The following is a 27,495-nucleotide window of genomic DNA, read 5'->3' on the forward strand; positions in this document are numbered from 1 at the left end:
ACCCTGCAGTTCTGTGACACATTTGCAGGGCCAGAAGACATATTTATTATTGATTGAATATACGCAGTGGGCCTTTCCTTGAAAAAAAAAGGGAAAACATTCTATTTGGCCTGCCTCTGACAGTCCTCAGCGTTCTGGGTACGTGTGTGGTGGGTGGAGAACGTAAACAAAAATCATACGCAGCCAGCTAAGTTTAACAGCAGGCTTGCGCCAATTTATTTCCTGCCTGGGAAATCACCGCTCTGCTGTAGTTAATAACTCTGCAACCCTGCAGTTCTGTGACACATTTGCAGGGCCAGAAGACATATTTATTATTGATTGAATATACGCAGTGGGCCTTTCCTTGAAAAAAAAGGGAAAACATTCTATTTGGCCTGCCTCTGACAGTCCTCAGCGTTCTGGGTACGTGTGTGGTTGGTGGAGAACGTAAACAAAAATCATACGCAGCCAGCTAAGTTTAACAGCAGGCTTGCGCCAATTTATTTCCTGCCTGGGAAATCACCGCTCTGCTGTAGTTAATAACTCTGCAACCCTGCAGTTCTGTGACACATTTGCAGGGCCAGAAGACAAATTTATTATTGATTGAATATACACAGTGGGCCTTTCCTTGAAAAAAAAGGGAAAACATTCTATTTGGCCTGCAGGCTTGCGCCAATTTATTTCCTGCCTGGGAAATCACCGCTCTGCTGTAGTTAATAACTCTGCAACCCTGCAGTTCTGTGACACATTTGCAGGGCCAGAAGACATATTTATTATTGATTGAATATACGCAGTGGGCCTTTCCTTGAAAAAAAAGGGAAAACATTCTATTTGGCCTGCAGGCTTGCGCCAATTTATTTCCTGCCTGGGAAATCACCGCTCTGCTGTAGTTAATAACTCTGCAACCCTGCAGTTCTGTGACACATTTGCAGGGCCAGAAGACATATTTATTATTGATTGAATATACGCAGTGGGCCTTTCCTTGAAAAAAAAGGGAAAACATTCTATTTGGCCTGCCTCTGACAGTCCTCAGCGTTCTGGGTACGTGTGTGGTGGGTGGAGAACGTAAACAAAAATCATACGCAGCCAGCTAAGTTTAACAGCAGGCTTGCGCCAATTTATTTCCTGCCTGGGAAATCACCGCTCTGCTGTAGTTAATAACTCTGCAACCCTGCAGTTCTGTGACACATTTGCAGGGCCAGAAGACATATTTATTATTGATTGAATATACACAGTGGGCCTTTCCTTGAAAAAAAAGGGAAAACATTCTATTTGGCCTGCCTCTGACAGTCCTTAGCGTTCTGGGTACGTGTGTGGTGGGTGGAGAACGTAAACAAAAATCATACGCAGCCAGCTAAGTTTAACAGCAGGCTTGCGCCAATTTATTTCCTGCCTGGGAAATCACCGCTCTGCTGTAGTTAATAACTCTGCAACCCTGCAGTTCTGTGACACATTTGCAGGGCCAGAAGACATATTTATTATTGATTGAATATACGCAGTGGGCCTTTCCTTGAAAAAAAAGGGAAAACATTCTATTTGGCCTGCCTCTGACAGTCCTCTGCGTTCTGGGTACGTGTGTGGTGGGTGGAGAACGTAAACAAAAATCATACGCAGCCAGCTAAGTTTAACAGCAGGCTTGCGCCAATTTATTTCCTGCCTGGGAAATCACCGCTCTGCTGTAGTTAATAACTCTGCAACCCTGCAGTTCTGTGACACATTTGCAGGGCCAGAAGACATTTATTATTGATTGAATATACGCAGTGGGCCTTTCCTTGAAAAAAAAGGGAAAACATTCTATTTGGCCTGCCTCTGACAGTCCTTAGCGTTCTGGGTACGTGTGTGGTGGGTGGAGAACGTAAAGAAATCATACGCAGCCAGCTACGTTTAACAGCAGGCTTGCACCAATTTATTTCCTGCCTGGGAAATCACCGCTCTGCTGTAGTTAATAACTCTGCAACCCTGCAGTTCTGTGACACATTTGCAGGGCCAGAAGACATATTTATTATTGATTGAATATACGCAGTGGGCCTTTCCTTGAAAAAAAAGGGAAAACATTCTATTTGGCCTGCCTCTGACAGTCCTCAGCGTTCTGGGTACGTGTGTGGTGGGTGGAGAACGTAAACAAAAATCATACGCAGCCAGCTAAGTTTAACAGCAGGCTTGCGCCAATTTATTTCCTGCCTGGGAAATCACCGCTCTGCTGTAGTTAATAACTCTGCAACCCTGCAGTTCTGTGACACATTTGCAGGGCCAGAAGACATATTTATTATTGATTGAATATACGCAGTGGGCCTTTCCTTGAAAAAAAAGGGAAAACATTCTATTTGGCCTGCCTCTGACAGTCCTCAGCGTTCTGGGTACGTGTGTGGTGGGTGGAGAACGTAAACAAAAATCATACGCAGCCAGCTAAGTTTAACAGCAGGCTTGCGCCAATTTATTTCCTGCCTGGGAAATCACCGCTCTGCTGTAGTTAATAACTCTGCAACCCTGCAGTTCTGTGACACATTTGCAGGGCCAGAAGACAAATTTATTATTGATTGAATATACACAGTGGGCCTTTCCTTGAAAAAAAAGGGAAAACATTCTATTTGGCCTGCAGGCTTGCGCCAATTTATTTCCTGCCTGGGAAATCACCGCTCTGCTGTAGTTAATAACTCTGCAACCCTGCAGTTCTGTGACACATTTGCAGGGCCAGAAGACATATTTATTATTGATTGAATATACGCAGTGGGCCTTTCCTTGAAAAAAAAGGGAAAGCATTCTATTTGGCCTGCAGGCTTGCGCCAATTTATTTCCTGCCTGGGAAATCACCGCTCTGCTGTAGTTAATAACTCTGCAACCCTGCAGTTCTGTGACACATTTGCAGGGCCAGAAGACAAATTTATTATTGATTGAATATACACAGTGGGCCTTTCCTTGAAAAAAAAGGGAAAACATTCTATTTGGCCTGCAGGCTTGCGCCAATTTATTTCCTGCCTGGGAAATCACCGCTCTGCTGTAGTTAATAACTCTGCAACCCTGCAGTTCTGTGACACATTTGCAGGGCCAGAAGACATATTTATTATTGATTGAATATACGCAGTGGGCCTTTCCTTGAAAAAAAAGGGAAAACATTCTATTTGGCCTGCAGGCTTGCGCCAATTTATTTCCTGCCTGGGAAATCACCGCTCTGCTGTAGTTAATAACTCTGCAACCCTGCAGTTCTGTGACACATTTGCAGGGCCAGAAGACATATTTATTATTGATTGAATATACGCAGTGGGCCTTTCCTTGAAAAAAAAGGGAAAACATTCTATTTGGCCTGCCTCTGACAGTCCTCAGCGTTCTGGGTACGTGTGTGGTGGGTGGAGAACGTAAACAAAAATCATACGCAGCCAGCTAAGTTTAACAGCAGGCTTGCGCCAATTTATTTCCTGCCTGGGAAATCACCGCTCTGCTGTAGTTAATAACTCTGCAACCCTGCAGTTCTGTGACACATTTGCAGGGCCAGAAGACATATTTATTATTGATTGAATATACACAGTGGGCCTTTCCTTGAAAAAAAAGGGAAAACATTCTATTTGGCCTGCCTCTGACAGTCCTCAGCGTTCTGGGTACGTGTGTGGTGGGTGGAGAACGTAAACAAAAATCATACGCAGCCAGCTAAGTTTAACAGCAGGCTTGCGCCAATTTATTTCCTGCCTGGGAAATCACCGCTCTGCTGTAGTTAATAACTCTGCAACCCTGCAGTTCTGTGACACATTTGCAGGGCCAGAAGACATATTTATTATTGATTGAATATACGCAGTGGGCCTTTCCTTGAAAAAAAAGGGAAAACATTCTATTTGGCCTGCCTCTGACAGTCCTCAGCGTTCTGGGTACGTGTGTGGTGGGTGGAGAACGTAAACAAAAATCATACGCAGCCAGCTAAGTTTAACAGCAGGCTTGCGCCAATTTATTTCCTGCCTGGGAAATCACCGCTCTGCTGTAGTTAATAACTCTGCAACCCTGCAGTTCTGTGACACATTTGCAGGGCCAGAAGACATATTTATTATTGATTGAATATACACAGTGGGCCTTTCCTTGAAAAAAAAGGGAAAACATTCTATTTGGCCTGCCTCTGACAGTCCTCAGCGTTCTGGGTACGTGTGTGGTGGGTGGAGAACGTAAACAAAAATCATACGCAGCCAGCTAAGTTTAACAGCAGGCTTGCGCCAATTTATTTCCTGCCTGGGAAATCACCGCTCTGCTGTAGTTAATAACTCTGCAACCCTGCAGTTCTGTGACACATTTGCAGGGCCAGAAGACATATTTATTATTGATTGAATATACGCAGTGGGCCTTTCCTTGAAAAAAAAGGGAAAACATTCTATTTGGCCTGCCTCTGACAGTCCTTAGCGTTCTGGGTACGTGTGTGGTGGGTGGAGAACGTAAAGAAATCATACGCAGCCAGCTACGTTTAACAGCAGGCTTGCACCAATTTATTTCCTGCCTGGGAAATCACCGCTCTGCTGTAGTTAATAACTCTGCAACCCTGCAGTTCTGTGACACATTTGCAGGGCCAGAAGACATATTTATTATTGATTGAATATACGCAGTGGGCCTTTCCTTGAAAAAAAAGGGAAAACATTCTATTTGGCCTGCCTCTGACAGTCCTCAGCGTTCTGGGTACGTGTGTGGTGGGTGGAGAACGTAAACAAAAATCATACGCAGCCAGCTAAGTTTAACAGCAGGCTTGCGCCAATTTATTTCCTGCCTGGGAAATCACCGCTCTGCTGTAGTTAATAACTCTGCAACCCTGCAGTTCTGTGACACATTTGCAGGGCCAGAAGACATATTTATTATTGATTGAATATACGCAGTGGGCCTTTCCTTGAAAAAAAAGGGAAAACATTCTATTTGGCCTGCCTCTGACAGTCCTCAGCGTTCTGGGTACGTGTGTGGTGGGTGGAGAACGTAAACAAAAATCATACGCAGCCAGCTAAGTTTAACAGCAGGCTTGCGCCAATTTATTTCCTGCCTGGGAAATCACCGCTCTGCTGTAGTTAATAACTCTGCAACCCTGCAGTTCTGTGACACATTTGCAGGGCCAGAAGACAAATTTATTATTGATTGAATATACACAGTGGGCCTTTCCTTGAAAAAAAAGGGAAAACATTCTATTTGGCCTGCAGGCTTGCGCCAATTTATTTCCTGCCTGGGAAATCACCGCTCTGCTGTAGTTAATAACTCTGCAACCCTGCAGTTCTGTGACACATTTGCAGGGCCAGAAGACATATTTATTATTGATTGAATATACGCAGTGGGCCTTTCCTTGAAAAAAAAGGGAAAACATTCTATTTGGCCTGCAGGCTTGCGCCAATTTATTTCCTGCCTGGGAAATCACCGCTCTGCTGTAGTTAATAACTCTGCAACCCTGCAGTTCTGTGACACATTTGCAGGGCCAGAAGACATATTTATTATTGATTGAATATACGCAGTGGGCCTTTCCTTGAAAAAAAAGGGAAAACATTCTATTTGGCCTGCCTCTGACAGTCCTTAGCGTTCTGGGTACGTGTGTGGTGGGTGGAGAACGTAAAGAAATCATACGCAGCCAGCTAAGTTTAACAGCAGGCTTGCGCCAATTTATTTCCTGCCTGGGAAATCACCGCTCTGCTGTAGTTAATAACTCTGCAACCCTGCAGTTCTGTGACACATTTGCAGGGCCAGAAGACATATTTATTATTGATTGAATATACGCAGTGGGCCTTTCCTTGAAAAAAAAGGGAAAACATTCTATTTGGCCTGCCTCTGACAGTCCTTAGCGTTCTGGGTACGTGTGTGGTGGGTGGAGAACGTAAAGAAATCATACGCAGCCAGCTACGTTTAACAGCAGGCTTGCACCAATTTATTTCCTGCCTGGGAAATCACCGCTCTGCTGTAGTTAATAACTCTGCAACCCTGCAGTTCTGTGACACATTTGCAGGGCCAGAAGACATATTTATTATTGATTGAATATACGCAGTGGGCCTTTCCTTGAAAATAAAGGGAAAACATTCTATTTGGCCTGCCTCTGACAGTCCTCTGCGTTCTGGGTACGTGTGTGGTGGGTGGAGAACGTAAACAAAAATCATACGCAGCCAGCTAAGTTTAACAGCAGGCTTGCGCCAATTTATTTCCTGCCTGGGAAATCACCGCTCTGCTGTAGTTAATAACTCTGCAACCCTGCAGTTCTGTGACACATTTGCAGGGCCAGAAGACATATTTATTATTGATTGAATATACGCAGTGGGCCTTTCCTTGAAAAAAAAGGGAAAACATTCTATTTGGCCTGCCTCTGACAGTCCTCAGCGTTCTGGGTACGTGTGTGGTGGGTGGAGAACGTAAACAAAAATCATACGCAGCCAGCTAAGTTTAACAGCAGGCTTGCGCCAATTTATTTCCTGCCTGGGAAATCACCGCTCTGCTGTAGTTAATAACTCTGCAACCCTGCAGTTCTGTGACACATTTGCAGGGCCAGAAGACAAATTTATTATTGATTGAATATACACAGTGGGCCTTTCCTTGAAAAAAAAGGGAAAACATTCTATTTGGCCTGCAGGCTTGCGCCAATTTATTTCCTGCCTGGGAAATCACCGCTCTGCTGTAGTTAATAACTCTGCAACCCTGCAGTTCTGTGACACATTTGCAGGGCCAGAAGACATATTTATTATTGATTGAATATACGCAGTGGGCCTTTCCTTGAAAAAAAAGGGAAAACATTCTATTTGGCCTGCAGGCTTGCGCCAATTTATTTCCTGCCTGGGAAATCACCGCTCTGCTGTAGTTAATAACTCTGCAACCCTGCAGTTCTGTGACACATTTGCAGGGCCAGAAGACATATTTATTATTGATTGAATATACGCAGTGGGCCTTTCCTTGAAAAAAAAGGGAAAACATTCTATTTGGCCTGCAGGCTTGCGCCAATTTATTTCCTGCCTGGGAAATCACCGCTCTGCTGTAGTTAATAACTCTGCAACCCTGCAGTTCTGTGACACATTTGCAGGGCCAGAAGACAAATTTATTATTGATTGAATATACACAGTGGGCCTTTCCTTGAAAAAAAAGGGAAAACATTCTATTTGGCCTGCAGGCTTGCGCCAATTTATTTCCTGCCTGGGAAATCACCGCTCTGCTGTAGTTAATAACTCTGCAACCCTGCAGTTCTGTGACACATTTGCAGGGCCAGAAGACATATTTATTATTGATTGAATATACGCAGTGGGCCTTTCCTTGAAAAAAAAGGGAAAACATTCTATTTGGCCTGCCTCTAACAGTCTTTAGCGTTCTGGGTACGTGTGTGGTGGGTGGAGAACGTAAAGAAATCATACGCAGCCAGCTACATTTAACAGCAGGCTTGCACCAATTTATTTCCTGCCTGGGAAATCACCGCTCTGCTGTAGTTAATAACTCTGCAACCCTGCAGTTCTGTGACACATTTGCAGGGCCAGAAGACATATTTATTATTGATTGAATATACGCAGTGGGCCTTTCCTTGAAAAAAAAGGGAAAACATTCTATTTGGCCTGCCTCTGACAGTCCTCAGCGTTCTGGGTACGTGTGTGGTGGGTGGAGAACGTAAACAAAAATCATACGCAGCCAGCTAAGTTTAACAGCAGGCTTGCGCCAATTTATGTCCTGCCTGGGAAATCACCGCTCTGCTGTAGTTAATAACTCTGCAACCCTGCAGTTCTGTGACACATTTGCAGGGCCAGAAGACATATTTATTATTGATTGAATATACGCAGTGGGCCTTTCCTTGAAAAAAAAGGGAAAACATTCTATTTGGCCTGCCTCTGACAGTCCTCAGCATTCTGGGTACGTGTGTGGTGGGTGGAGAACGTAAACAAAAATCATACGCAGCCAGCTAAGTTTAACAGCAGGCTTGCGCCAATTTATTTCCTGCCTGGGAAATCACCGCTCTGCTGTAGTTAATAACTCTGCAACCCTGCAGTTCTGTGACACATTTGCAGGGCCAGAAGACATATTTATTATTGATTGAATATACGCAGTGGGCCTTTCCTTGAAAAAAAAAGGGAAAACATTCTATTTGGCCTGCCTCTGACAGTCCTCAGCGTTCTGGGTACGTGTGTGGTGGGTGGAGAACGTAAACAAAAATCATACGCAGCCAGCTAAGTTTAACAGCAGGCTTGCGCCAATTTATTTCCTGCCTGGGAAATCACCGCTCTGCTGTAGTTAATAACTCTGCAACCCTGCAGTTCTGTGACACATTTGCAGGGCCAGAAGACATATTTATTATTGATTGAATATACGCAGTGGGCCTTTCCTTGAAAAAAAAGGGAAAACATTCTATTTGGCCTGCCTCTGACAGTCCTCAGCGTTCTGGGTACGTGTGTGGTGGGTGGAGAACGTAAACAAAAATCATACGCAGCCAGCTAAGTTTAACAGCAGGCTTGCGCCAATTTATTTCCTGCCTGGGAAATCACCGCTCTGCTGTAGTTAATAACTCTGCAACCCTGCAGTTCTGTGACACATTTGCAGGGCCAGAAGACAAATTTATTATTGATTGAATATACACAGTGGGCCTTTCCTTGAAAAAAAAGGGAAAACATTCTATTTGGCCTGCAGGCTTGCGCCAATTTATTTCCTGCCTGGGAAATCACCGCTCTGCTGTAGTTAATAACTCTGCAACCCTGCAGTTCTGTGACACATTTGCAGGGCCAGAAGACATATTTATTATTGATTGAATATACGCAGTGGGCCTTTCCTTGAAAAAAAAGGGAAAACATTCTATTTGGCCTGCAGGCTTGCGCCAATTTATTTCCTGCCTGGGAAATCACCGCTCTGCTGTAGTTAATAACTCTGCAACCCTGCAGTTCTGTGACACATTTGCAGGGCCAGAAGACATATTTATTATTGATTGAATATACGCAGTGGGCCTTTCCTTGAAAAAAAAGGGAAAACATTCTATTTGGCCTGCAGGCTTGCGCCAATTTTTTTCCTGCCTGGGAAATCACCGCTCTGCTGTAGTTAATAACTCTGCAACCCTGCAGTTCTGTGACACATTTGCAGGGCCAGAAGACATATTTATTATTGATTGAATATACGCAGTGGGCCTTTCCTTGAAAAAAAAGGGAAAACATTCTATTTGGCCTGCAGGCTTGCGCCAATTTATTTCCTGCCTGGGAAATCACCGCTCTGCTGTAGTTAATAACTCTGCAACCCTGCAGTTCTGTGACACATTTGCAGGGCCAGAAGACAAATTTATTATTGATTGAATATACACAGTGGGCCTTTCCTTGAAAAAAAGGGGAAAACATTCTATTTGGCCTGCAGGCTTGCGCCAATTTATTTCCTGCCTGGGAAATCACCGCTCTGCTGTAGTTAATAACTCTGCAACCCTGCAGTTCTGTGACACATTTGCAGGGCCAGAAGACATATTTATTATTGATTGAATATACGCAGTGGGCCTTTCCTTGAAAAAAAAGGGAAAACATTCTATTTGGCCTGCCTCTGACAGTCTTTAGCGTTCTGGGTACGTGTGTGGTGGGTGGAGAACGTAAAGAAATCATACGCAGCCAGCTACATTTAACAGCAGGCTTGCACCAATTTATTTCCTGCCTGGGAAATCACCGCTCTGCTGTAGTTAATAACTCTGCAACCCTGCAGTTCTGTGACACATTTGCAGGGCCAGAAGACATATTTATTATTGATTGAATATACGCAGTGGGCCTTTCCTTGAAAAAAAAGGGAAAACATTCTATTTGGCCTGCCTCTGACAGTCCTCAGCGTTCTGGGTACGTGTGTGGTGGGTGGAGAACGTAAACAAAAATCATACGCAGCCAGCTAAGTTTAACAGCAGGCTTGCGCCAATTTATTTCCTGCCTGGGAAATCACCGCTCTGCTGTAGTTAATAACTCTGCAACCCTGCAGTTCTGTGACACATTTGCAGGGCCAGAAGACATATTTATTATTGATTGAATATACGCAGTGGGCCTTTCCTTGAAAAAAAAGGGAAAACATTCTATTTGGCCTGCCTCTGACAGTCCTCAGCATTCTGGGTACGTGTGTGGTGGGTGGAGAACGTAAACAAAAATCATACGCAGCCAGCTAAGTTTAACAGCAGGCTTGCGCCAATTTATTTCCTGCCTGGGAAATCACCGCTCTGCTGTAGTTAATAACTCTGCAACCCTGCAGTTCTGTGACACATTTGCAGGGCCAGAAGACATATTTATTATTGATTGAATATACGCAGTGGGCCTTTCCTTGAAAAAAAAAGGGAAAACATTCTATTTGGCCTGCCTCTGACAGTCCTCAGCGTTCTGGGTACGTGTGTGGTGGGTGGAGAACGTAAACAAAAATCATACGCAGCCAGCTAAGTTTAACAGCAGGCTTGCGCCAATTTATTTCCTGCCTGGGAAATCACCGCTCTGCTGTAGTTAATAACTCTGCAACCCTGCAGTTCTGTGACACATTTGCAGGGCCAGAAGACATATTTATTATTGATTGAATATACGCAGTGGGCCTTTCCTTGAAAAAAAAGGGAAAACATTCTATTTGGCCTGCCTCTGACAGTCCTCAGCGTTCTGGGTACGTGTGTGGTGGGTGGAGAACGTAAACAAAAATCATACGCAGCCAGCTAAGTTTAACAGCAGGCTTGCGCCAATTTATTTCCTGCCTGGGAAATCACCGCTCTGCTGTAGTTAATAACTCTGCAACCCTGCAGTTCTGTGACACATTTGCAGGGCCAGAAGACAAATTTATTATTGATTGAATATACACAGTGGGCCTTTACTTGAAAAAAAAGGGAAAACATTCTATTTGGCCTGCAGGCTTGCGCCAATTTATTTCCTGCCTGGGAAATCACCGCTCTGCTGTAGTTAATAACTCTGCAACCCTGCAGTTCTGTGACACATTTGCAGGGCCAGAAGACATATTTATTATTGATTGAATATACGCAGTGGGCCTTTCCTTGAAAAAAAAGGGAAAACATTCTATTTGGCCTGCAGGCTTGCGCCAATTTATTTCCTGCCTGGGAAATCACCGCTCTGCTGTAGTTAATAACTCTGCAACCCTGCAGTTCTGTGACACATTTGCAGGGCCAGAAGACATATTTATTATTGATTGAATATACGCAGTGGGCCTTTCCTTGAAAAAAAAGGGAAAACATTCTATTTGGCCTGCCTCTGACAGTCCTCAGCGTTCTGGGTACGTGTGTGGTGGGTGGAGAACGTAAACAAAAATCATACGCAGCCAGCTAAGTTTAACAGCAGGCTTGCGCCAATTTATTTCCTGCCTGGGAAATCACCGCTCTGCTGTAGTTAATAACTCTGCAACCCTGCAGTTCTGTGACACATTTGCAGGGCCAGAAGACATATTTATTATTGATTGAATATACGCAGTGGGCCTTTCCTTGAAAAAAAAGGGAAAACATTCTATTTGGCCTGCCTCTGACAGTCCTTAGCGTTCTGGGTACGTGTGTGGTGGGTGGAGAACGTAAAGAAATCATACGCAGCCAGCTACGTTTAACAGCAGGCTTGCACCAATTTATTTCCTGCCTGGGAAATCACCGCTCTGCTGTAGTTAATAACTCTGCAACCCTGCAGTTCTGTGACACATTTGCAGGGCCAGAAGACATATTTATTATTGATTGAATATACGCAGTGGGCCTTTCCTTGAAAAAAAAGGGAAAACATTCTATTTGGCCTGCCTCTGACAGTCCTCAGCGTTCTGGGTACGTGTGTGGTGGGTGGAGAACGTAAACAAAAATCATACGCAGCCAGCTAAGTTTAACAGCAGGCTTGCGCCAATTTATTTCCTGCCTGGGAAATCACCTCTCTGCTGTAGTTAATAACTCTGCAACCCTGCAGTTCTGTGACACATTTGCAGGGCCAGAAGACATATTTATTATTGATTGAATATACACAGTGGGCCTTTCCTTGAAAAAAAAGGGAAAACATTCTATTTGGCCTGCCTCTGACAGTCCTCAGCGTTCTGGGTACGTGTGTGGTGGGTGGAGAACGTAAACAAAAATCATACGCAGCCAGCTAAGTTTAACAGCAGGCTTGCGCCAATTTATTTCCTGCCTGGGAAATCACCGCTCTGCTGTAGTTAATAACTCTGCAACCCTGCAGTTCTGTGACACATTTGCAGGGCCAGAAGACATATTTATTATTGATTGAATATACGCAGTGGGCCTTTCCTTGAAAAAAAAGGGAAAACATTCTATTTGGCCTGCCTCTGACAGTCCTCTGCGTTCTGGGTACGTGTGTGGTGGGTGGAGAACGTAAACAAAAATCATACGCAGCCAGCTAAGTTTAACAGCAGGCTTGCGCCAATTTATTTCCTGCCTGGGAAATCACCGCTCTGCTGTAGTTAATAACTCTGCAACCCTGCAGTTCTGTGACACATTTGCAGGGCCAGAAGACATATTTATTATTGATTGAATATACGCAGTGGGCCTTTCCTTGAAAAAAAAGGGAAAACATTCTATTTGGCCTGCCTCTGACAGTCCTTAGCGTTCTGGGTACGTGTGTGGTGGGTGGAGAACGTAAAGAAATCATACGCAGCCAGCTACGTTTAACAGCAGGCTTGCACCAATTTATTTCCTGCCTGGGAAATCACCGCTCTGCTGTAGTTAATAACTCTGCAACCCTGCAGTTCTGTGACACATTTGCAGGGCCAGAAGACATATTTATTATTGATTGAATATACGCAGTGGGCCTTTCCTTGAAAAAAAAGGGAAAACATTCTATTTGGCCTGCCTCTGACAGTCCTCAGCGTTCTGGGTACGTGTGTGGTGGGTGGAGAACGTAAACAAAAATCATACGCAGCCAGCTAAGTTTAACAGCAGGCTTGCGCCAATTTATTTCCTGCCTGGGAAATCACCGCTCTGCTGTAGTTAATAACTCTGCAACCCTGCAGTTCTGTGACACATTTGCAGGGCCAGAAGACATATTTATTATTGATTGAATATACGCAGTGGGCCTTTCCTTGAAAAAAAAGGGAAAACATTCTATTTGGCCTGCCTCTGACAGTCCTCAGCGTTCTGGGTACGTGTGTGGTGGGTGGAGAACGTAAACAAAAATCATACGCAGCCAGCTAAGTTTAACAGCAGGCTTGCGCCAATTTATTTCCTGCCTGGGAAATCACCGCTCTGCTGTAGTTAATAACTCTGCAACCCTGCAGTTCTGTGACACATTTGCAGGGCCAGAAGACAAATTTATTATTGATTGAATATACACAGTGGGCCTTTCCTTGAAAAAAAAGGGAAAACATTCTATTTGGCCTGCAGGCTTGCGCCAATTTATTTCCTGCCTGGGAAATCACCGCTCTGCTGTAGTTAATAACTCTGCAACCCTGCAGTTCTGTGACACATTTGCAGGGCCAGAAGACATATTTATTATTGATTGAATATACGCAGTGGGCCTTTCCTTGAAAAAAAAGGGAAAACATTCTATTTGGCCTGCAGGCTTGCGCCAATTTATTTCCTGCCTGGGAAATCACCGCTCTGCTGTAGTTAATAACTCTGCAACCCTGCAGTTCTGTGACACATTTGCAGGGCCAGAAGACAAATTTATTATTGATTGAATATACACAGTGGGCCTTTCCTTGAAAAAAAAGGGAAAACATTCTATTTGGCCTGCAGGCTTGCGCCAATTTATTTCCTGCCTGGGAAATCACCGCTCTGCTGTAGTTAATAACTCTGCAACCCTGCAGTTCTGTGACACATTTGCAGGGCCAGAAGACATATTTATTATTGATTGAATATACGCAGTGGGCCTTTCCTTGAAAAAAAAGGGAAAACATTCTGTTTGGCCTGCAGGCTTGCGCCAATTTATTTCCTGCCTGGGAAATCACCGCTCTGCTGTAGTTAATAACTCTGCAACCCTGCAGTTCTGTGACACATTTGCAGGGCCAGAAGACATATTTATTATTGATTGAATATACGCAGTGGGCCTTTCCTTGAAAAAAAAGGGAAAACATTCTATTTGGCCTGCCTCTGACAGTCCTCAGCGTTCTGGGTACGTGTGTGGTGGGTGGAGAACGTAAACAAAAATCATACGCAGCCAGCTAAGTTTAACAGCAGGCTTGCGCCAATTTATTTCCTGCCTGGGAAATCACCGCTCTGCTGTAGTTAATAACTCTGCAACCCTGCAGTTCTGTGACACATTTGCAGGGCCAGAAGACATATTTATTATTGATTGAATATACACAGTGGGCCTTTCCTTGAAAAAAAAGGGAAAACATTCTATTTGGCCTGCCTCTGACAGTCCTCAGCGTTCTGGGTACGTGTGTGGTGGGTGGAGAACGTAAACAAAAATCATACGCAGCCAGCTAAGTTTAACAGCAGGCTTGCGCCAATTTATTTCCTGCCTGGGAAATCACCGCTCTGCTGTAGTTAATAACTCTGCAACCCTGCAGTTCTGTGACACATTTGCAGGGCCAGAAGACATATTTATTATTGATTGAATATACGCAGTGGGCCTTTCCTTGAAAAAAAAGGGAAAACATTCTATTTGGCCTGCCTCTGACAGTCCTCAGCGTTCTGGGTACGTGTGTGGTGGGTGGAGAACGTAAACAAAAATCATACGCAGCCAGCTAAGTTTAACAGCAGGCTTGCGCCAATTTATTTCCTGCCTGGGAAATCACCGCTCTGCTGTAGTTAATAACTCTGCAACCCTGCAGTTCTGTGACACATTTGCAGGGCCAGAAGACATATTTATTATTGATTGAATATACACAGTGGGCCTTTCCTTGAAAAAAAAGGGAAAACATTCTATTTGGCCTGCCTCTGACAGTCCTCAGCGTTCTGGGTACGTGTGTGGTGGGTGGAGAACGTAAACAAAAATCATACGCAGCCAGCTAAGTTTAACAGCAGGCTTGCGCCAATTTATTTCCTGCCTGGGAAATCACCGCTCTGCTGTAGTTAATAACTCTGCAACCCTGCAGTTCTGTGACACATTTGCAGGGCCAGAAGACATATTTATTATTGATTGAATATACGCAGTGGGCCTTTCCTTGAAAAAAAAGGGAAAACATTCTATTTGGCCTGCCTCTGACAGTCCTTAGCGTTCTGGGTACGTGTGTGGTGGGTGGAGAACGTAAAGAAATCATACGCAGCCAGCTACGTTTAACAGCAGGCTTGCACCAATTTATTTCCTGCCTGGGAAATCACCGCTCTGCTGTAGTTAATAACTCTGCAACCCTGCAGTTCTGTGACACATTTGCAGGGCCAGAAGACATATTTATTATTGATTGAATATACGCAGTGGGCCTTTCCTTGAAAAAAAAGGGAAAACATTCTATTTGGCCTGCCTCTGACAGTCCTCAGCGTTCTGGGTACGTGTGTGGTGGGTGGAGAACGTAAACAAAAATCATACGCAGCCAGCTAAGTTTAACAGCAGGCTTGCGCCAATTTATTTCCTGCCTGGGAAATCACCGCTCTGCTGTAGTTAATAACTCTGCAACCCTGCAGTTCTGTGACACATTTGCAGGGCCAGAAGACATATTTATTATTGATTGAATATACGCAGTGGGCCTTTCCTTGAAAAAAAAGGGAAAACATTCTATTTGGCCTGCCTCTGACAGTCCTCAGCGTTCTGGGTACGTGTGTGGTGGGTGGAGAACGTAAACAAAAATCATACGCAGCCAGCTAAGTTTAACAGCAGGCTTGCGCCAATTTATTTCCTGCCTGGGAAATCACCGCTCTGCTGTAGTTAATAACTCTGCAACCCTGCAGTTCTGTGACACATTTGCAGGGCCAGAAGACAAATTTATTATTGATTGAATATACACAGTGGGCCTTTCCTTGAAAAAAAAGGGAAAACATTCTATTTGGCCTGCAGGCTTGCGCCAATTTATTTCCTGCCTGGGAAATCACCGCTCTGCTGTAGTTAATAACTCTGCAACCCTGCAGTTCTGTGACACATTTGCAGGGCCAGAAGACATATTTATTATTGATTGAATATACGCAGTGGGCCTTTCCTTGAAAAAAAAGGGAAAACATTCTATTTGGCCTGCAGGCTTGCGCCAATTTATTTCCTGCCTGGGAAATCACCGCTCTGCTGTAGTTAATAACTCTGCAACCCTGCAGTTCTGTGACACATTTGCAGGGCCAGAAGACATATTTATTATTGATTGAATATACGCAGTGGGCCTTTCCTTGAAAAAAAAGGGAAAACATTCTATTTGGCCTGCCTCTGACAGTCCTTAGCGTTCTGGGTACGTGTGTGGTGGGTGGAGAACGTAAAGAAATCATACGCAGCCAGCTAAGTTTAACAGCAGGCTTGCGCCAATTTATTTCCTGCCTGGGAAATCACCGCTCTGCTGTAGTTAATAACTCTGCAACCCTGCAGTTCTGTGACACATTTGCAGGGCCAGAAGACATATTTATTATTGATTGAATATACGCAGTGGGCCTTTCCTTGAAAAAAAAGGGAAAACATTCTATTTGGCCTGCCTCTGACAGTCCTTAACGTTCTGGGTACGTGTGTGGTGGGTGGAGAACGTAAAGAAATCATACGCAGCCAGCTACGTTTAACAGCAGGCTTGCACCAATTTATTTCCTGCCTGGGAAATCACCGCTCTGCTGTAGTTAATAACTCTGCAACCCTGCAGTTCTGTGACACATTTGCAGGGCCAGAAGACATATTTATTATTGATTGAATATACGCAGTGGGCCTTTCCTTGAAAATAAAGGGAAAACATTCTATTTGGCCTGCCTCTGACAGTCCTCAGCGTTCTGGGTACGTGTGTGGTGGGTGGAGAACGTAAACAAAAATCATACGCAGCCAGCTAAGTTTAACAGCAGGCTTGCGCCAATTTATTTCCTGCCTGGGAAATCACCGCTCTGCTGTAGTTAATAACTCTGCAACCCTGCAGTTCTGTGACACATTTGCAGGGCCAGAAGACATATTTATTATTGATTGAATATACGCAGTGGGCCTTTCCTTGAAAAAAAAGGGAAAACATTCTATTTGGCCTGCCTCTGACAGTCCTCAGCGTTCTGGGTACGTGTGTGGTGGGTGGAGAACGTAAACAAAAATCATACGCAGCCAGCTAAGTTTAACAGCAGGCTTGCGCCAATTTATTTCCTGCCTGGGAAATCACCGCTCTGCTGTAGTTAATAACTCTGCAACCCTGCAGTTCTGTGACACATTTGCAGGGCCAGAAGACAAATTTATTATTGATTGAATATACACAGTGGGCCTTTCCTTGAAAAAAAAGGGAAAACATTCTATTTGGCCTGCAGGCTTGCGCCAATTTATTTCCTGCCTGGGAAATCACCGCTCTGCTGTAGTTAATAACTCTGCAACCCTGCAGTTCTGTGACACATTTGCAGGGCCAGAAGACATATTTATTATTGATTGAATATACGCAGTGGGCCTTTCCTTGAAAAAAAAGGGAAAACATTATATTTGGCCTGCAGGCTTGCGCCAATTTTTTTCCTGCCTGGGAAATCACCGCTCTGCTGTAGTTAATAACTCTGCAACCCTGCAGTTCTGTGACACATTTGCAGGGCCAGAAGACATATTTATTATTGATTGAATATACGCAGTGGGCCTTTCCTTGAAAAAAAAGGGAAAACATTCTATTTGGCCTGCAGGCTTGCGCCAATTTATTTCCTGCCTGGGAAATCACCGCTCTGCTGTAGTTAATAACTCTGCAACCCTGCAGTTCTGTGACACATTTGCAGGGCCAGAAGACATATTTATTATTGATTGAATATACGCAGTGGGCCTTTCCTTGAAAAAAAAGGGAAAACATTCTATTTGGCCTGCAGGCTTGCGCCAATTTATTTCCTGCCTGGGAAATCACCGCTCTGCTGTAGTTAATAACTCTGCAACCCTGCAGTTCTGTGACACATTTGCAGGGCCAGAAGACATATTTATTATTGATTGAATATACGCAGTGGGCCTTTCCTTGAAAAAAAAGGGAAAACATTCTATTTGGCCTGCCTCTGACAGTCTTTAGCGTTCTGGGTACGTGTGTGGTGGGTGGAGAACGTAAAGAAATCATACGCAGCCAGCTACATTTAACAGCAGGCTTGCACCAATTTATTTCCTGCCTGGGAAATCACCGCTCTGCTGTAGTTAATAACTCTGCAACCCTGCAGTTCTGTGACACATTTGCAGGGCCAGAAGACATATTTATTATTGATTGAATATACGCAGTGGGCCTTTCCTTGAAAAAAAAGGGAAAACATTCTATTTGGCCTGCCTCTGACAGTCCTCAGCGTTCTGGGTACGTGTGTGGTGGGTGGAGAACGTAAACAAAAATCATACGCAGCCAGCTAAGTTTAACAGCAGGCTTGCGCCAATTTATTTCCTGCCTGGGAAATCACCGCTCTGCTGTAGTTAATAACTCTGCAACCCTGCAGTTCTGTGACACATTTGCAGGGCCAGAAGACATATTTATTATTGATTGAATATACGCAGTGGGCCTTTCCTTGAAAAAAAAGGGAAAACATTCTATTTGGCCTGCCTCTGACAGTCCTCAGCATTCTGGGTACGTGTGTGGTGGGTGGAGAACGTAAACAAAAATCATACGCAGCCAGCTAAGTTTAACAGCAGGCTTGCGCCAATTTATTTCCTGCCTGGGAAATCACCGCTCTGCTGTAGTTAATAACTCTGCAACCCTGCAGTTCTGTGACACATTTGCAGGGCCAGAAGACATATTTATTATTGATTGAATATACGCAGTGGGCCTTTCCTTGAAAAAAAAGGGAAAACATTCTATTTGGCCTGCCTCTGACAGTCCTCAGCGTTCTGGGTACGTGTGTGGTGGGTGGAGAACGTAAACAAAAATCATACGCAGCCAGCTAAGTTTAACAGCAGGCTTGCGCCAATTTATTTCCTGCCTGGGAAATCACCGCTCTGCTGTAGTTAATAACTCTGCAACCCTGCAGTTCTGTGACACATTTGCAGGGCCAGAAGACATATTTATTATTGATTGAATATACGCAGTGGGCCTTTCCTTGAAAAAAAAGGGAAAACATTCTATTTGGCCTGCCTCTGACAGTCCTCAGCGTTCTGGGTACGTGTGTGGTGGGTGGAGAACGTAAACAAAAATCATACGCAGCCAGCTAAGTTTAACAGCAGGCTTGCGCCAATTTATTTCCTGCCTGGGAAATCACCGCTCTGCTGTAGTTAATAACTCTGCAACCCTGCAGTTCTGTGACACATTTGCAGGGCCAGAAGACAAATTTATTATTGATTGAATATACACAGTGGGCCTTTCCTTGAAAAAAAAGGGAAAACATTCTATTTGGCCTGCAGGCTTGCGCCAATTTATTTCCTGCCTGGGAAATCACCGCTCTGCTGTAGTTAATAACTCTGCAACCCTGCAGTTCTGTGACACATTTGCAGGGCCAGAAGACATATTTATTATTGATTGAATATACGCAGTGGGCCTTTCCTTGAAAAAAAAGGGAAAACATTCTATTTGGCCTGCAGGCTTGCGCCAATTTATTTCCTGCCTGGGAAATCACCGCTCTGCTGTAGTTAATAACTCTGCAACCCTGCAGTTCTGTGACACATTTGCAGGGCCAGAACACATATTTATTATTGATTGAATATACGCAGTGGGCCTTTCCTTGAAAAAAAAGGGAAAACATTCTATTTGGCCTGCCTCTGACAGTCCTCTGCGTTCTGGGTACGTGTGTGGTGGGTGGAGAACGTAAACAAAAATCATACGCAGCCAGCTAAGTTTAACAGCAGGCTTGCGCCAATTTATTTCCTGCCTGGGAAATCACCGCTCTGCTGTAGTTAATAACTCTGCAACCCTGCAGTTCTGTGACACATTTGCAGGGCCAGAAGACATATTTATTATTGATTGAATATACGCAGTGGGCCTTTCCTTGAAAAAAAAGGGAAAACATTCTATTTGGCCTGCCTCTGACAGTCCTTAGCGTTCTGGGTACGTGTGTGGTGGGTGGAGAACGTAAAGAAATCATACGCAGCCAGCTACGTTTAACAGCAGGCTTGCACCAATTTATTTCCTGCCTGGGAAATCACCGCTCTGCTGTAGTTAATAACTCTGCAACCCTGCAGTTCTGTGACACATTTGCAGGGCCAGAAGACATATTTATTATTGATTGAATATACGCAGTGGGCCTTTCCTTGAAAAAAAAGGGAAAACATTCTATTTGGCCTGCCTCTGACAGTCCTCAGCGTTCTGGGTACGTGTGTGGTGGGTGGAGAACGTAAACAAAAATCATACGCAGCCAGCTAAGTTTAACAGCAGGCTTGCGCCAATTTATTTCCTGCCTGGGAAATCACCGCTCTGCTGTAGTTAATAACTCTGCAACCCTGCAGTTCTGTGACACATTTGCAGGGCCAGAAGACATATTTATTATTGATTGAATATACGCAGTGGGCCTTTCCTTGAAAAAAAAGGGAAAACATTCTATTTGGCCTGCCTCTGACAGTCCTCAGCGTTCTGGGTACGTGTGTGGTGGGTGGAGAACGTAAACAAAAATCATACGCAGCCAGCTAAGTTTAACAGCAGGCTTGCGCCAATTTATTTCCTGCCTGGGAAATCACCGCTCTGCTGTAGTTAATAACTCTGCAACCCTGCAGTTCTGTGACACATTTGCAGGGCCAGAAGACATATTTATTATTGATTGAATATACGCAGTGGGCCTTTCCTTGAAAAAAAAGGGAAAACATTCTATTTGGCCTGCCTCTGACAGTCCTCAGCATTCTGGGTACGTGTGTGGTGGGTGGAGAACGTAAACAAAAATCATACGCAGCCAGCTAAGTTTAACAGCAGGCTTGCGCCAATTTATTTGCTGCCTGGGAAATCACCGCTCTGCTGTAGTTAATAACTCTGCAACCCTGCAGTTCTGTGACACATTTGCAGGGCCAGAAGACATATTTATTATTGATTGAATATACGCAGTGGGCCTTTCCTTGAAAAAAAAGGGAAAACATTCTATTTGGCCTGCCTCTGACAGTCCTCAGCGTTCTGGGTACGTGTGTGGTGGGTGGAGAACGTAAACAAAAATCATACGCAGCCAGCTAAGTTTAACAGCAGGCTTGCGCCAATTTATTTCCTGCCTGGGAAATCACCGCTCTGCTGTAGTTAATAACTCTGCAACCCTGCAGTTCTGTGACACATTTGCAGGGCCAGAAGACATATTTATTATTGATTGAATATACGCAGTGGGCCTTTCCTTGAAAAAAAAGGGAAAACATTCTATTTGGCCTGCCTCTGACAGTCCTCAGCGTTCTGGGTACGTGTGTGGTGGGTGGAGAACGTAAACAAAAATCATACGCAGCCAGCTAAGTTTAACAGCAGGCTTGCGCCAATTTATTTCCTGCCTGGGAAATCACCGCTCTGCTGTAGTTAATAACTCTGCAACCCTGCAGTTCTGTGACACATTTGCAGGGCCAGAAGACATATTTATTATTGATTGAATATACGCAGTGGGCCTTTCCTTGAAAAAAAAGGGAAAACATTCTATTTGGCCTGCCTCTGACAGTCCTCAGCGTTCTGGGTACGTGTGTGGTGGGTGGAGAACGTAAACAAAAATCATACGCAGCCAGCTAAGTTTAACAGCAGGCTTGCGCCAATTTATTTCCTGCCTGGGAAATCACCGCTCTGCTGTAGTTAATAACTCTGCAACCCTGCAGTTCTGTGACACATTTGCAGGGCCAGAAGACAAATTTATTATTGATTGAATATACACAGTGGGCCTTTCCTTCAAAAAAAAGGGAAAACATTCTATTTGGCCTGCAGGCTTGCGCCAATTTATTTCCTGCCTGGGAAATCACCGCTCTGCTGTAGTTAATAACTCTGCAACCCTGCAGTTCTGTGACACATTTGCAGGGCCAGAAGACATATTTATTATTGATTGAATATACGCAGTGGGCCTTTCCTTGAAAAAAAAGGGAAAACATTCTATTTGGCCTGCAGGCTTGCGCCAATTTATTTCCTGCCTGGGAAATCACCGCTCTGCTGTAGTTAATAACTCTGCAACCCTGCAGTTCTGTGACACATTTGCAGGGCCAGAAGACATATTTATTATTGATTGAATATACGCAGTGGGCCTTTCCTTGAAAAAAAAGGGAAAACATTCTATTTGGCCTGCCTCTGACAGTCCTCAGCGTTCTGGGTACGTGTGTGGTGGGTGGAGAACGTAAACAAAAATCATACGCAGCCAGCTAAGTTTAACAGCAGGCTTGCGCCAATTTATTTCCTGCCTGGGAAATCACCGCTCTGCTGTAGTTAATAACTCTGCAACCCTGCAGTTCTGTGACACATTTGCAGGGCCAGAAGACAAATTTATTATTGATTGAATATACACAGTGGGCCTTTCCTTCAAAAAAAAGGGAAAACATTCTATTTGGCCTGCAGGCTTGCGCCAATTTATTTCCTGCCTGGGAAATCACCGCTCTGCTGTAGTTAATAACTCTGCAACCCTGCAGTTCTGTGACACATTTGCAGGGCCAGAAGACATATTTATTATTGATTGAATATACGCAGTGGGCCTTTCCTTGAAAAAAAAGGGAAAACATTCTATTTGGCCTGCAGGCTTGCGCCAATTTATTTCCTGCCTGGGAAATCACCGCTCTGCTGTAGTTAATAACTCTGCAACCCTGCAGTTCTGTGACACATTTGCAGGGCCAGAAGACATATTTATTATTGATTGAATATACGCAGTGGGCCTTTCCTTGAAAAAAAAGGGAAAACATTCTATTTGGCCTGCCTCTGACAGTCCTCAGCGTTCTGGGTACGTGTGTGGTGGGTGGAGAACGTAAACAAAAATCATACGCAGCCAGCTAAGTTTAACAGCAGGCTTGCGCCAATTTATTTCCTGCCTGGGAAATCACCGCTCTGCTGTAGTTAATAACTCTGCAACCCTGCAGTTCTGTGACACATTTGCAGGGCCAGAAGACATATTTATTATTGATTGAATATACGCAGTGGGCCTTTCCTTGAAAAAAAAGGGAAAACATTCTATTTGGCCTGCCTCTGACAGTCCTCAGCATTCTGGGTACGTGTGTGGTGGGTGGAGAACGTAAACAAAAATCATACGCAGCCAGCTAAGTTTAACAGCAGGCTTGCGCCAATTTATTTGCTGCCTGGGAAATCACCGCTCTGCTGTAGTTAATAACTCTGCAACCCTGCAGTTCTGTGACACATTTGCAGGGCCAGAAGACATATTTATTATTGATTGAATATACGCAGTGGGCCTTTCCTTGAAAAAAAAGGGAAAACATTCTATTTGGCCTGCCTCTGACAGTCCTCAGCGTTCTGGGTACGTGTGTGGTGGGTGGAGAACGTAAACAAAAATCATACGCAGCCAGCTAAGTTTAACAGCAGGCTTGCGCCAATTTATTTCCTGCCTGGGAAATCACCGCTCTGCTGTAGTTAATAACTCTGCAACCCTGCAGTTCTGTGACACATTTGCAGGGCCAGAAGACATATTTATTATTGATTGAATATACGCAGTGGGCCTTTCCTTGAAAAAAAAGGGAAAACATTCTATTTGGCCTGCCTCTGACAGTCCTCAGCGTTCTGGGTACGTGTGTGGTGGGTGGAGAACGTAAACAAAAATCATACGCAGCCAGCTAAGTTTAACAGCAGGCTTGCGCCAATTTATTTCCTGCCTGGGAAATCACCGCTCTGCTGTAGTTAATAACTCTGCAACCCTGCAGTTCTGTGACACATTTGCAGGGCCAGAAGACATATTTATTATTGATTGAATATACGCAGTGGGCCTTTCCTTGAAAAAAAAGGGAAAACATTCTATTTGGCCTGCCTCTGACAGTCCTCAGCGTTCTGGGTACGTGTGTGGTGGGTGGAGAACGTAAACAAAAATCATACGCAGCCAGCTAAGTTTAACAGCAGGCTTGCGCCAATTTATTTCCTGCCTGGGAAATCACCGCTCTGCTGTAGTTAATAACTCTGCAACCCTGCAGTTCTGTGACACATTTGCAGGGCCAGAAGACAAATTTATTATTGATTGAATATACACAGTGGGCCTTTCCTTCAAAAAAAAGGGAAAACATTCTATTTGGCCTGCAGGCTTGCGCCAATTTATTTCCTGCCTGGGAAATCACCGCTCTGCTGTAGTTAATAACTCTGCAACCCTGCAGTTCTGTGACACATTTGCAGGGCCAGAAGACATATTTATTATTGATTGAATATACGCAGTGGGCCTTTCCTTGAAAAAAAAGGGAAAACATTCTATTTGGCCTGCAGGCTTGCGCCAATTTATTTCCTGCCTGGGAAATCACCGCTCTGCTGTAGTTAATAACTCTGCAACCCTGCAGTTCTGTGACACATTTGCAGGGCCAGAAGACATATTTATTATTGATTGAATATACGCAGTGGGCCTTTCCTTGAAAAAAAAGGGAAAACATTCTATTTGGCCTGCCTCTGACAGTCCTCAGCGTTCTGGGTACGTGTGTGGTGGGTGGAGAACGTAAACAAAAATCATACGCAGCCAGCTAAGTTTAACAGCAGGCTTGCGCCAATTTATTTCCTGCCTGGGAAATCACCGCTCTGCTGTAGTTAATAACTCTGCAACCCTGCAGTTCTGTGACACATTTGCAGGGCCAGAAGACATATTTATTATTGATTGAATATACACAGTGGGCCTTTCCTTGAAAAAAAAGGGAAAACATTCTATTTGGCCTGCCTCTGACAGTCCTCAGCGTTCTGGGTACGTGTGTGGTGGGTGGAGAACGTAAACAAAAATCATACGCAGCCAGCTAAGTTTAACAGCAGGCTTGCGCCAATTTATTTCCTGCCTGGGAAATCACCGCTCTGCTGTAGTTAATAACTCTGCAACCCTGCAGTTCTGTGACACATTTGCAGGGCCAGAAGACATATTTATTATTGATTGAATATACACAGTGGGCCTTTCCTTGAAAAAAAAGGGAAAACATTCTATTTGGCCTGCCTCTGACAGTCCTCTGCGTTCTGGGTACGTGTGTGGTGGGTGGAGAACGTAAACAAAAATCATACGCAGCCAGCTAAGTTTAACAGCAGGCTTGCGCCAATTTATTTCCTGCCTGGGAAATCACCGCTCTGCTGTAGTTAATAACTCTGCAACCCTGCAGTTCTGTGACACATTTGCAGGGCCAGAAGACATATTTATTATTGATTGAATATACACAGTGGGCCTTTCCTTGAAAAAAAAGGGAAAACATTCTATTTGGCCTGCCTCTGACAGTCCTCAGCGTTCTGGGTACGTGTGTGGTGGGTGGAGAACGTAAACAAAAATCATACGCAGCCAGCTAAGTTTAACAGCAGGCTTGCGCCAATTTATTTCCTGCCTGGGAAATCACCGCTCTGCTGTAGTTAATAACTCTGCAACCCTGCAGTTCTGTGACACATTTGCAGGGCCAGAAGACATATTTATTATTGATTGAATATACGCAGTGGGCCTTTCCTTGAAAAAAAAGGGAAAACATTCTATTTGGCCTGCCTCTGACAGTCCTCAGCGTTCTGGGTACGTGTGTGGTGGGTGGAGAACGTAAACAAAAATCATACGCAGCCAGCTAAGTTTAACAGCAGGCTTGCGCCAATTTATTTCCTGCCTGGGAAATCACCGCTCTGCTGTAGTTAATAACTCTGCAACCCTGCAGTTCTGTGACACATTTGCAGGGCCAGAAGACATATTTATTATTGATTGAATATACGCAGTGGGCCTTTCCTTGAAAAAAAAGGGAAAACATTCTATTTGGCCTGCCTCTGACAGTCCTCAGCGTTCTGGGTACGTGTGTGGTGGGTGGAGAACGTAAACAAAAATCATACGCAGCCAGCTAAGTTTAACAGCAGGCTTGCGCCAATTTATTTCCTGCCTGGGAAATCACCGCTCTGCTGTAGTTAATAACTCTGCAACCCTGCAGTTCTGTGACACATTTGCAGGGCCAGAAGACAAATTTATTATTGATTGAATATACACAGTGGGCCTTTCCTTGAAAAAAAAGGGAAAACATTCTATTTGGCCTGCAGGCTTGCGCCAATTTATTTCCTGCCTGGGAAATCACCGCTCTGCTGTAGTTAATAACTCTGCAACCCTGCAGTTCTGTGACACATTTGCAGGGCCAGAAGACATATTTATTATTGATTGAATATACGCAGTGGGCCTTTCCTTGAAAAAAAAGGGAAAACATTCTATTTGGCCTGCAGGCTTGCGCCAATTTATTTCCTGCCTGGGAAATCACCGCTCTGCTGTAGTTAATAACTCTGCAACCCTGCAGTTCTGTGACACATTTGCAGGGCCAGAAGACAAATTTATTATTGATTGAATATACACAGTGGGCCTTTCCTTGAAAAAAAAGGGAAAACATTCTATTTGGCCTGCAGGCTTGCGCCAATTTATTTCCTGCCTGGGAAATCACCGCTCTGCTGTAGTTAATAACTCTGCAACCCTGCAGTTCTGTGACACATTTGCAGGGCCAGAAGACATATTTATTATTGATTGAATATACGCAGTGGGCCTTTCCTTGAAAAAAAAGGGAAAACATTCTATTTGGCCTGCAGGCTTGCGCCAATTTATTTCCTGCCTGGGAAATCACCGCTCTGCTGTAGTTAATAACTCTGCAACCCTGCAGTTCTGTGACACATTTGCAGGGCCAGAAGACATATTTATTATTGATTGAATATACGCAGTGGGCCTTTCCTTGAAAAAAAAGGGAAAACATTCTATTTGGCCTGCCTCTGACAGTCCTCAGCGTTCTGGGTACGTGTGTGGTGGGTGGAGAACGTAAACAAAAATCATACGCAGCCAGCTAAGTTTAACAGCAGGCTTGCGCCAATTTATTTCCTGCCTGGGAAATCACCGCTCTGCTGTAGTTAATAACTCTGCAACCCTGCAGTTCTGTGACACATTTGCAGGGCCAGAAGACATATTTATTATTGATTGAATATACACAGTGGGCCTTTCCTTGAAAAAAAAGGGAAAACATTCTATTTGGCCTGCCTCTGACAGTCCTCAGCGTTCTGGGTACGTGTGTGGTGGGTGGAGAACGTAAACAAAAATCATACGCAGCCAGCTAAGTTTAACAGCAGGCTTGCGCCAATTTATTTCCTGCCTGGGAAATCACCGCTCTGCTGTAGTTAATAACTCTGCAACCCTGCAGTTCTGTGACACATTTGCAGGGCCAGAAGACATATTTATTATTGATTGAATATACGCAGTGGGCCTTTCCTTGAAAAAAAAGGGAAAACATTCTATTTGGCCTGCCTCTGACAGTCCTCTGCGTTCTGGGTACGTGTGTGGTGGGTGGAGAACGTAAACAAAAATCATACGCAGCCAGCTAAGTTTAACAGCAGGCTTGCGCCAATTTATTTCCTGCCTGGGAAATCACCGCTCTGCTGTAGTTAATAACTCTGCAACCCTGCAGTTCTGTGACACATTTGCAGGGCCAGAAGACATATTTATTATTGATTGAATATACGCAGTGGGCCTTTCCTTGAAAAAAAAGGGAAAACATTCTATTTGGCCTGCCTCTGACAGTCTTTAGCGTTCTGGGTACGTGTGTGGTGGGTGGAGAACGTAAAGAAATCATACGCAGCCAGCTACATTTAACAGCA

This window comes from Eleutherodactylus coqui, chromosome 7 (genome assembly GCF_035609145.1).
Source record: "Eleutherodactylus coqui strain aEleCoq1 chromosome 7, aEleCoq1.hap1, whole genome shotgun sequence".
Lineage (NCBI taxonomy): Eukaryota > Metazoa > Chordata > Amphibia > Anura > Eleutherodactylidae > Eleutherodactylus > Eleutherodactylus coqui.